Source organism: Ochotona curzoniae, unplaced genomic scaffold (assembly GCF_017591425.1).
Source record: "Ochotona curzoniae isolate NIBS_2020 unplaced genomic scaffold, NIBS_Ocur_1.0 scaffold_4506, whole genome shotgun sequence".
NCBI lineage: Eukaryota > Metazoa > Chordata > Mammalia > Lagomorpha > Ochotonidae > Ochotona > Ochotona curzoniae.
The window spans coordinates 47,480,538-47,493,170 of NW_024467119.1; the positions used below are offsets into that span (position 1 = coordinate 47,480,538).

The window sequence follows — 12,633 nt, forward strand, 5'->3', positions numbered from 1 at the left end:
TTATATTGACCCATATTTTTCTTTCTATTGATCTAGAAAAGGACAGAAATCATTTTACATAATAATCACTAGTCTTCAGCCAAGCATGATAGATAAAATGCCGCCACAGCTTGAAACTTTTCTACAAAGTTCTTCACCTCTTACCACTTTGAAGCAGTCACACAAGCACAACTGAGACTTGTCTCACCCAACACTCTGTCAAGAGTCCACACAGGAGACAGTAATAAGGCTTTCTCATTTCAGCAACGATGGTACCAGGGAAGTCAAGCCGAGATCCATCGCCTACATCCACGCATTACTCTGCTCCTTGAAATATCCCACTGATGCTAAGAGGGAAGCCTGCCTTTTGTTGCATCTAAAGCAGTAATGAAGTAACAGTTTTCTTAGCTTACAGATGTGGTATTAATAAAGGTTTTATTTCAATAAAAGTCAGAGCCTTTTAGCCTTATAGCCTGGTTATTCAGGATGAGATTATGATGTATTTATGTTGGAATCAAGAATCTTGAAATGGAATGATAACAGAAAAATAGACAAAACAGGGGATAGAACTATTAGAATTACTAGACATGACATTGAAAAAACAATCACAGTAATATTTCAGTTAGTAATTTTAAGCACATATAAAATAAATAAAAAAAGAACATTTCAATCAAAATCTCAGAAACTTTTTTTTTCTTTTATAAAGAAGGTTAACATTCCAAAGCATAATGAAAATGCAAAGGCACAGAAACAAGCAAGCAACCTTGTTTAAAAAAAATGATTGACCTAATAACAAGATTTAAAAGTATAGTTTCAGTATTGTCTTGCAATATCAGAGGACTAGATTCACAGATCAATGGACTAGAACAGAGAACCTAAATAGCAATGAAAAGAAATCTATTAATAAAAAGCCATTTCATTTCTAGAGTTAAAATGTTCCCTTTGCATATTCAAGGCTAATCAGTAAAATCGATTAGTGGTTGTCAAAGATTAGGAGTGCTGGCATAGAATGGAATGGTTGTGACTATAAAGATATTCCTTTTGCATTATTTTACAAAATAATTTTTGTGGTGCAAAATAGCTAAATGATCACTTTTGGATATTCTGAAACACTTTTTACATTCTTTGACAAATTATGACAGATTGCATAAAATACTCAACACAGAGCACCTATGCTTATTTTTTAGATGTGATGTTGTACTGTCACTCGAATTTAACATTGCCTATTTATTTGTATTATTATATGTACCTGTTTTCTCTATCATTGAGAGAATGCTATCAAATAATTTTTATGTTCTAGAACTGCCTTTAGTTTGCTTTAATTCTGTATATTTTCACTTAATTGAAGGTTTGATATTACACAGAAATAATGGACTATTTAGCAGATCTTCTGAAAGTATTAATCCTTTATTATAAAGAAGTTTCTCTATTTACCTCTGGTGATAGTCCTTTCTTGAAATCTGTGGCATACTACATTAATATAAGCAATGAGTCCAACTTACGCTTTTCATCATTATAAAAACTATCTTTTTGACATTTTGAGATAGCATATTTAAAATTTATAATATGATCAAACCCTTAATTCTTCACTAAATGAAAAAATTCAACTAGTGAAAAGCAAAAAGACAAAAACTCAACAGAAAAATATGTGACATTTCACATTACTGTATGTCGTATTGGTGCAGGGTCGATGCTAGAATTCTCTGTTTGGTTCCAATTTTAGTATGTGTGTTGCTGAAATGAGCACCATCAAATAATATTTTGGTATATTGGCATTCAGTCAATTTTAATTTTATGTCTTTTATTCAAAGTATAAGTATGTATGTACATGTGTGATATACATATATATATATATTTTAAGATCTGCCTATTTTCATTGTAAAATCAGATCTACAGAGGGGCAAGACAGAATGACCCTCCATCCACTGATTTATTTCCTAAGCAGCTGCAATGGCTGGAGCTGAGCCAATCTGAAGTCAGAGGCCAGGAACCTCGTCCAGGTCTCCCACATAGATGCAGGGGCTTGAAGCCCTGGTCCATCCTCCACTATCCTCCCAGACCACAAGCAGGAAGCTGGATGGGAAGTGGAGCAACTGGGACATTAATTGGCTCCCACATAGGATCTCGGCATGTGCAATAGGAGGATTCAGCCACCAGGTCACCACACAGGGATACATATTTTTAAAAGCTACCTTTTATCCTGTGACATATACCATAATGAGTTCATTTGAATATGTTTTCTTCATTTAATCCTTATGAAAATTATTGAAAATACGCCTTACCATATACTTAAGCTGGTTTATAATAATTTACATATAAAACCAATTTTCAAGTAATTCTAATTATCTTATATTTCTAAGTATATTATTTACTCATTTAATATTAATGTATTTCTGGAACTATTTTGGACTTTTTGCTATTTTTGAAAGTATACTTTTGTCATCTGTGTGCTGCTAGTTTAGCCTTGTTCTACACTTGCTGTTAGGCAAAAATCAGAGAAGTGATTAGCCTTGTTCTAAATACATCTTTTGCAATATTTCCGCAAAATGTCTTGCATGAATGTCACCTTCTTAATTTATTGTCATAATTTATTTTAAAGTTATGAATATTGCAAAAATTATATTCTAGGCAACACTGACTTCAAATAGCATTAAAGGTTTATTTACTTTTTAAAGCCAGTTTATATATGTTTTTGTATCTGTAAAATTGCATAAGAATAATTTTGTCATACTTCATTTTATGAAAACTTGAACTTTAATCAAATCCAGTATGTTTCCCAAAATTCTCCTTACTAACATATATAATGCCTATCTGATATCTTTAAAATGACAGATTTTCCAGTAAAGGCTTATTATGTGAACATTTTGAGCTTTAAACCCTACAGTGACTGGATTGAAACTTTGACACTATAATCAACTGATCCAAAGCATTTTAAATAAACTATACCTGTTTCCTATGCCTTCTACAAATCAAAACAGAGTTGCATACATTATAATTCACTAAGATTTAATCAGAGAGGAACTTATAGCAAACTTTTCAGAGACAGAAACAAGTACATAAGAGCTAGTGAAGCTTAATGTTATCTCCCACAAAAGTCTCATGGAAACAATTGGAAGACTGGCTGGCCTAAGGCAATCGGCATATCGTTTGGCATAAGTGACACATTGGTTAGCAAAACACTGTGATGTAATCTTATTTTCTTTCTAGATTCAGTATATGGCACAAGGTTTCTTGTTTCTTCCAGATCAGAAGAAGCAAGGGGAAACAGAAAAAACAGCAGGTCCATAAATTATAAATGTAAAGTGTAATAAAGACTAAAATAAAACTAATTTATTTGCATAAAAAATGTTAACTTTCAGGATTCTTTGCCTACATTATTTTTACTCTAGGAACTATGTATTAGAGATTTTCTTCTACTTTGGTAATGTAAAAAAGAAACATTGTAATAGGTCACTGAAATGATATTTTACAGTTAAAAAGCGAAAAGAGTAAATATTTTTTAATCATAATTACTTAAAGTGTTATTTTAAACTTGGAAATATTGTCATAATGAATTACTTGTATTTAGTTGATTGATTATTTATCAGTGAAAAGTAGCTTGTGTTTGGTTAGGGGTGTGGAGGCTTTTTAATGTTATATTTTGAAATCTGTAGTTTTTTTTAATTTTTTATTCTTTATTTTATGACACATTTTAATAGGCACTGGGATTCCCCTCCCCCCTCTCCATTATTCTTCCCTCCAGTCTTACAATAGATGTTTTTCATGTACCCTCACAAGTCCATCAAACTGCCACTGAGGTGTCTCCCAACAATGTTTCTGTTTAATTTTAAACAAATTCTATTCTCTGTAGCACAAAATGTAGTACAAGCCTTAATATTTTTGAGTGTGAAAATTACCAAATAAAACTTTGTGAGGAGCCATGCAGTTGGGTGGATGGCATGTGTGTGATGGGCACTGCTCCTTGGTTAGCAAGGCTTCAAGGAGCATCTGGCTGCATGGCAAGGCCCGGCAGAATGTCTCTGGTCACCTCATTGCAGCCCCCACTCCATTGTATGGACACTCAATCACCTCTCTGATGTTTCATAGAATTCTCCTGAGGGTTGTTGTATTTCTGCTAATGTGAAGTGATTCCTGTAACTGGTATGACACCTCAAATTGATAAATCATGTTGCGATAAAAACATCTTTAGTGAGGTAAGGCAATGACACACAGCTAAAAGTATACAATAGTACAATTGAGCCCACAATGCCTCCAAACATCTTGTTATGTGCCCACTTTTGTCCTGAAGTTTGCCCTAATATAATTAATGTTTTCCTTAAGAAATGGCTTGATAATATCTTGGAACAGATGGCGATCATGGAGGTACAAAGAGTTTATTTACCATGTGCCTCAAACCGTTACAACACATGATATGATACATTTTAGTTTTTTACCACAGAATGCAGAAAGTATATGGGGCATCATTTATAAGGAAATAGATGTGAACCCCCTCAAAATGGTTTAAAATCTTTGTCTTATATTGGCACCTATATTTAGGGAAAGAAAATAGTTTATAGGATAAAAGGGAGTTTCTTGTAAAAGCCCTCTGTTTGAAGATTGGCTGAATTGCCTTGATCCCTTTCACTGCCCTTTAAGAAAAAAAAAAAAAAGCAAAAAACAAAAAACAAAAAAACAATTGAATCAGCACTAGGTGAAGGTGACGGTAATTAATGCATGATTTGATTATAAGATTTAGCAAAGAATCTATGTTATATGCTTTTATAAAATCCTTTCATTTATGATCTTTTAATTCTGTACTCTTAATATTTCAAAGAATATTAGTTTGTGTTTAGTAAAGATTAATTTTGAGTATAAGTAAACCACTTGTCACTATGTAATCGCCTGTTCTGTCAACAGTGCAGTTCCTGGCTTCAGCCAGGTGACTGCAGGTTTCAATGAGTAATGGTTTGTTGAAAATATTTTCCTTAGGATTGTTTTTTGTATTCTCTTAACCATGAAGTAAAAATGAAATGAAAGGATATGGTGAAAAAGCTTGTGATGATTTTTGTATAAATAAAGAAGACAACATTTCTGAGTTGTCCATTATGAGCATCATGTCATAGTGGTCCACGTCTTATCTCTTCTTCTTATCGTCTCGCTGATCCATGCATCCTTTGTAAGCTCTCAGTCAGCTGGAGCTGGTCTCTGGCAAAGCTTTGTTAATAATAAGATATCCTTGCAAATCATGCTTAATCTCCATTGTATATGAAATTCCAGTTAAATATAAGTAAAATGATATATTAAAATTTGTACACCATTTAAGCAAATGGAGTATTTAAAGTAAACATGTTTGTTAATTCAATTAAAGTTTCACACATATGCAGGTGCAACTCAATTACATTTGAGTTGATTTATATGCTGATTTGACATCCAAAAATTATATTCACCAAAGTAATTTGTTAGCAAGATTTCTATTTTATGTAAACACTCTCCAAAGCAATGGTTAGAATTACAGCAACTTATTTCATGTAAGCAACAAATACAATCTATCTGCTGACACAGTTGAGTAAAAGAAAAGAAATTCATTATTTCATAAAGCCAACATTTAAACTGCATAATATGGTTGTAAAAAAATCTATATTCTAGTGTTTATATTTATCCATGTATATACAATCTTATTTAATGAAATAGGCATAAGAGTTTATTTACAAAAACAGAAACATAAATGTCTACTAAATAAAATATCAGATAATAAACTTTCACACTCTAAGATAAACATATTTGAAATCAAAGTAATCATTCCTGGATTAAAATAAAATTTCAAAGGTAAAAAATTCATTTGAACTAGATACTCTAAGGTATCCTCATGTTACAAACAAGTCAGCTAGAGATCTTTATTACTTTAGTCTTACAAGAAACAGGAAAAACCTCTATGAGTCATTAGAAAATAATATTAACCCAACAAGAGATAAAACTGTGTTCAAATCTTCATCTGAAATGTGTATGCTGTCCAAGGAATGAAAATTAAAGACCAAAAATTAGCATAATAGAAATGAATTATCAGTACTCACATGTAAGAAACAAGCACAGGTTAATTTCTTTAAAAATATGTACTTATTTTTATCTGATGGCAGAATTACAGAGAAGGAGAGACAGGATACATTTGCCATCTCCTGGTTCACTTCCCAGCTGGTCACAATGGCTGGGCATGGGCAGGTCAGAGATCAAGAGCCCTAAGGTTTTGTCAGTTTCCCAGAGGAGTTCAGATTTCAAGAGGGCTTTGCTTTCAAATAGCATTAGCAGAGAGCTGGATCAGAAATGCAGCAGGTAAGATTCAAAATGATGCCATTAAGGGATGCTCTTGCCACAGTACAGGCTTACCTTGTTATGCTATGCTATGACCCCAGCACCAAAAAGGGTTTAAAATTAAAAAAAAAAAAAGATTGGAAATACATATTGCAGTTTGCATCTCTACTCTCATATAAAAGGAGGACTGCCAATGAAACTGTTAAATGTACCTTGAAAATATGGTAAAGCTTTCCTACCTTTGTCAATATCTACAACGCTATGATACACTTACACTTACATAGCAGAACGTTGGACTAGTGACTGTTACTGAGGTTTACTGTTGCTATTAGCCTAGTATTATAATTTTAGTTACTAATAATAGTGCTGATGATATAATAATAATATTACTACTATTAGTTATTATTGTATATTAATACATTACTGTAGCATATGGAGGAAAATAGTGGGGTGTGGGAAGAAGGGGAGGGTGCAAGGGGAGGTGGATGGAGGAAACCCTCCACTTACAAAACCGTATCATGGCAAATAATTATAACAGTGATAAAAAAATAAATAAAAACTTAAAATGTAAACTATGGATTTAATAATGCTGACAACATATCTAAAAGAATAAGTTAATCGAAAGAAGAGTTTGAAGAAGTAAATGAAAGATTAACTCCAAGAAACAGCAAAATATAAGACAGCTAAAAGAGGCGTAAGAATATAGAGAAAGTCCAAGAGTCATTTGGCTGATCAAAATCTGAGAGGTTTAGAGAAACATTATAGAGAGTTGAAAATGAAGTTATTCAAAAATGATGAGTTACTTTGAAAGAGTTTAGCATATATTAATCAGGATGAGTAAAATAAACATGTTCCCATTGAAACCGTTGGATGTATCTTGACAACAGGTAGCAGTTTTACCCATAAACCACAGCACAGTTCATTTGTTTGAGAAGCATAGAGACAAATAGGATGAGATCCCACCCACTGTAACTAAAGTCAGGAGCGGGGAACTCAATTCATGTTACCACAATGATGGCAGAACCTAATCACAGGAGTCATGGTTGCTGCTTCCCAGGTATTTCGATTTGGAGATGGGGATGCACACTGCATTGTGCCTTCACATCTGTATGTCATAGTTTTTACTACACAGTTGCTGTACAGCCTCTTGGATGAAAAGCCATGAAACAAAATCAACAACAAAGAGAAAACTATAAAACTTACAACATGAAGTTGGGTATCATACTTCTGAATGACCAATGTGTCACTGAAGAGATGAAAGGGAAGATCAAAAACCTTTCTGAGGCAAACAATGCTATTGTGTGATCTATGAATGAGTGAAGAAATTAATAAAAAAAAAACACGTTTTTTCAAGAAATGAAAATAAAAACAAAAATATCAAACCCCCTGAGATGCAGCAAAAATGTCACTCATGTGTTGGTTACTCAGTGCCGCATTTTTTTTTCATGGTGCTGTAATTTGTTGTTGATGTTATTTTTCTTTAAAGATTTATTTTTTTATTGGAAAGTCAGATATACAGAGAGGAGGAGTGACAGAGAAGAAGATCTTCCGTCCGATGATTCACTCCCCAAGTGAGCGCAATGGCCAATGCTATGCCAACCCAAAGCCAGGATCCAGGAACTTCTTCCGGGTCTCCCACACGGGTGGAGGGTCCCAAGGCCTTGGGCTGTGCTCAACTGCTCCGCCAGGCCACAAGCAGGGAGCTGGATGGGAAGCGGAGCTGCTGGCATTAGAACTGGTGCCCATATAAGATCCCAGTGCGTTCAAGGTGAGGACTTTAGCCACTGGGCCACGCCACCGCGCCCTGGTGCTGATGTTATTATGAATGTTCTAACTCATACCAGTTGTTGACCTTGTTTCATGGCTTCTCACTTATGGTAATGTACAGTGATGGAGTGCTGGGGTCTATCATATACAGACATGGAGGTATAATGGAACATGTATCCCTGCATCCAGATGAAAGATGGATTACCAATGAAACTGTTGGACATGTGTAGACAATGGGATGCTGGATTTTCTGATATTGTCAGTACCAACAATGTCGGGGTACACTTAAATAAGAGACCCATAGAATTGTGATTCCTTATGAAGGACTACACTGTTGTAACAAAATGGAAAAAATCTGACAGGGGGTGGTTTCTGGGTGTAGATTTAGATCCTTGATCCATTTAGAGCTACGTTTTGTATAATGTAACAGGTGTGGGTATTGCTTCTTAATTCTGCATGTTGCTATCCAGTTGTCCCAACAGTATTTGTTGAATAGACCAGGATTTTTGCCTGGGTTGTTTTCAGTTTTCTTGTCAAAGATTAGTTGACTATACATGTGTGGGCTCCCTTCTGGTGTTTCTGTTCCATTTCATTGATCTTCTTCTCTGTTACTATACCAGTACCAGACTGTTTTGATAATCAAATAAATAAATATATTTTTAACGATTTATTTATGTTTGTGGCAACGTCAGATATATATAGAGAGGAGGAAAGACAAAGAGGAAGATCTTCTGTCCAATGAATGATTCACTCCCCAAGTGACCACAACGGCCAGAGCTGCACCAATCTGAAGCCAGGAACCAGGAGCTTTTCCAGGTCTCCCACCCGGATGCAGAGTCCCAAGGCTTTGAGCTACCTTCGATTTCTTTCCAAGACCATGACTAGGGAGCTGGATGGGAAGAGGGGCTGCTGGGATTAGAACCAGTGGCCATATGGGATTCCAGTGCGAGCAAGGCAAGGACTTTAACCACTAGGCTACTGCATTCTGGGCCCTACATATTTTTTAAAAGAAGTATATAAGAAACTAGTAAATGACTAGATGAGATTGAGCACACATGCATTAATTTCAAAGACTGAATTTGATTGTTAAATATAAAAAAAGAAGCAATAAGAAATAGTTTTCAAACACGAAGATTTTTGTAATCAATCTCATTTTTTTTCTTGAGTTAAAAAGAGAACTGTTGTACTTTTTTGGTTAAATTTTTAGCTATACCTGCTGAAACACAAAGAGGAAAGCACTTTCTACTACATGGTCTTATTAAAGAAAACATGCTATGTAGCTCTGTCTTCTCTTAGCCTCTATCACACAGGACAAAACCACAGGAACTATGTAATTACAAGTTAAAATGATAGGATTCATGATTTTCATTTTGATTTCTTTTCATGTGGTTGAAAGAAGGGAGTTACTCTGTGCTGTGGTTAAAAATGCACTCCAGCCAGAACAAAGAAGATTTACACAGAAAAGTCATCATTGTACAAAGCACGGAGCTCTGTCGCAGCGGGTGGGAACACTGCTCCTTTGAGTTGCTGTGGATAAGCTATACTTGCTTCCACTTTAGGAGTTGATCTTAAAGAACTGAAAAGCTGAAATGAGCATGAACATGGTCTTTTAGTTTTTCTCTATGCCTGAGAGCAAGTAGGATGCATTTAGCTAAGGCAAAACTCAGATGCAGTTATATTTTTGTCGATTCTTCATGTGTCAAAGAACCTGTTAGGCAGGGAGTTCACCAGATTGTACAATAACAGAACGTGAGCACCTGCTCATTTAGTCACTTAGCCTAAAAAGAATTGACAGGTGCTTTAAACATGAACTGATAACAACTGTTAAGAAAATACAAATTTAGGGTCGCAGAGACACAGAGCTGTTAAAGGAGGCATTCCTCAAAGAAGCATGGGTTAAGTTGAATAAGAGCATAGGCTTAAGAAAATTAATTAGGGAGGTAGAAACATTACAAAGTCCCAGATGCTATCGAGAGTAAGTACTTCAGCTGTATTGAGACAAACAACATAATTTCTACTGGCATGTTTCTTACATATGTTTTGCAAAGTGACTGTTTCCTGTTAATTTAGATTGCAGCAACTGCAAGGCTTCCCAATAGCTGCAACCTGACTTTCTGGCAGAAAAAAAAAAAAAAAATGAAAGTCCTTCATTTGTTTTTCTCTCTTCTTTTCTCCTGGGCAAAGGTTCAACAAAACTTTTCATGAGTCCACAGCAGTAAAACTGACTGTAAATATTTCTTCTTTCAATGCAAATTGTTCTTCAGTGTGCTCTACTAAGAAATGAAAGTCATCTAGTGGTAGGAAATGAAAAGAAGTGCCAAAAGAAGTGCCAAAATGAAGCAAATAGTCGTGCCTGGAAAGTTCTGAGAATACTCTAATGAAACCCACTATTGGATTACAAAGTAGTTAATAGAAGTCATCACTATTACAATAGGTGATTCCTTTGATGTATTGCCTTTGGCCATGATTAAAGATTTAGCAATATTAGTCTTACATCCTAAGCTGTGAAAAATGTCTAATCATTAGTTCAATGGTATAGGATTACTTACATTCAAAAAGGCACGGGAAACATCCTCTGCATATAAATTAGGCTGGTAAATTATTTTCTAATCATAATAACATTCCATTTTTCTAAATGCATATATAAAGAACAGATAATAAATCCATGCTAAAGAACAAATCACTGAAACTTCATAGCTGAAATTAGCAGAGTTGTATAGTCAGAAAAATGCTTGGTTGAGCCGGTAGATCTCAAATCCAGTCTGATCCTTTACTTTAGTAAGGAGAGATTTCCATAAGGTTATGACAGTTACTTGCATCTAGAATTTCCTTCTCAGAGAAGGTGATCTCACAATCTGCCTTCACTGCTTCTATAAGGAAAAAGTGAACATCACTGAAAGAACTAAAATAAGATAATGCCGAGCATTTATTTCAAGGAATGTTACAAAATTCTCAGAAAAATTTAACTTTGATGCTCTCATTAAACTATGTTGATTTTTTGTATAGTTTTAGATACAGGGCATCGAACTAATGAAAATAATAAATGAGAAAAATGTTTGGTTTAGTGGTTGTAACTGCTGAGAGTGCCTCAGCCTAATGCTTAGCTATGGTTTGCAGAGCCATTCCTAGCAAAACAAAGCATGAGAGGCAGCTGAGATAGCTCAAATTTCTAGAAGACCTGGATTGAGTTCTGCATCCTCCTAGAACCACCTGTTCCTAAGTGGTGTGAGTATTTGGGAAATGAGTCAGTTATGGGAATATTTTTACCTTCTCTCTCTCTCTCCGACATCTCGATTAAGAAGAATACTAGGTATTGAACAAAAATAAAAGAGTAGTAATCATCAGTGGTTACACATTACATATCCCTGCTCTCATAAAATAAATAGCTAATGCTCATGGAATATCTATGCATTTGGCATTATGTATAAAACTATGCACTCTCATTATTCTCTTTAAACTAATATCAATATATTATAGAAGTGGATGTGAGCCACACAAAGATCAAGCACTTTTTTTCAAGTTCAAAGATGTGTTAAGTGAGAGTGAAAATGACTTTTAGCCAGTCTCTAGAAGCCACAGTTTTAACTCCTTAGTTACAATAATATAGCTTGTAAGTTCTCTCCGGCGTAATGAAAATCATAGTCCAGCAGCCGGCAGTGTGGTTTAGAGGATTAAACAACTGTTTTAGCACCAGCAGCCTATATTCTAGTGCCAGCTCAAGTCTGGTTTCCTGTTAGTGCACCTGGGAAGGCTGCAAGTGACGACTCAGGCACTTAGGATCCTGCCAGCTACCTAAGAGACCAGAAGGCAGATCCTGGCTGTGGAGGTGAACGTAGTACGTATCTGGCTGTTGTAGACATTTAGGGAGCAAATCAATATATGAAAGCTCTCTCTCCCTCTCTCTCTCTTTCTCTCTCTTCCCAGTCTGTCTCTTTCTTTTACCCTTTGTCCCTCCCTTACCTTTATAACAAATAAGTAAATATTCTTAAAAAAAAAGAATGAAAGCAACTTAATTCATCATTCACTGATTATTTTTTCCCGATAGCAAGAAACATGCATTTGCTCAAATTTTGCTCCAGGTTGAAGATTCATAATTAATGTTATCTTATCAAAGAGGCAATTAAAAAATGTATTCATGTATTTGAAAGAGTACATGAGAGAAAGTGAACTATCTACGGGTTCACTCCCGAAACGGCCACAAAGACCATGGTTGGGACCAGGCCAAAAGCACGATTCTGGAACTCCATGTGGGTCTCTGTGGTGAGTGCTAGATGCCTAAGCACTTGGGACATCCTCTGCTGTACCTGCAGATGCATTATCAGGCATCTGGATGGACTATGAGGCATTAAGTGCGACACCTTTCCACACCTCATACTTGATCCTCACATACACCATGGGAACTGTAGGCTGATCAGAGTGACCCCAATAACTCCCAGCAGGCCCTACCCCCAGCATCCACTCCTGTGTATGACAGTATGTGCAGCGGACTGGTTTGGTCTGTACTGAATACCATCCAGCTCTGTGCACACCAATGGGTGCTGTTGCCTAGCTCAGCCCAATTAACTTCACTATCCAGGTCACACTTCCACAGCTAGGTTTTAA

The 12,633-nt window shown here is 35.4% G+C and overlaps 1 non-coding gene across 1 annotated transcript; it reads right to left on the reverse strand.

The window, feature by feature from the left end:
- Nucleotides 1-1,619: 1,619 nt before the first annotated feature.
- LOC121147619 lies at nucleotides 1,620-1,726 on the reverse strand. The gene has a single exon (XR_005882437.1). It is a non-coding gene; the product is annotated as a U6 spliceosomal RNA (small nuclear RNA).
- Nucleotides 1,727-12,633: the final 10,907 nt, after the last annotated feature.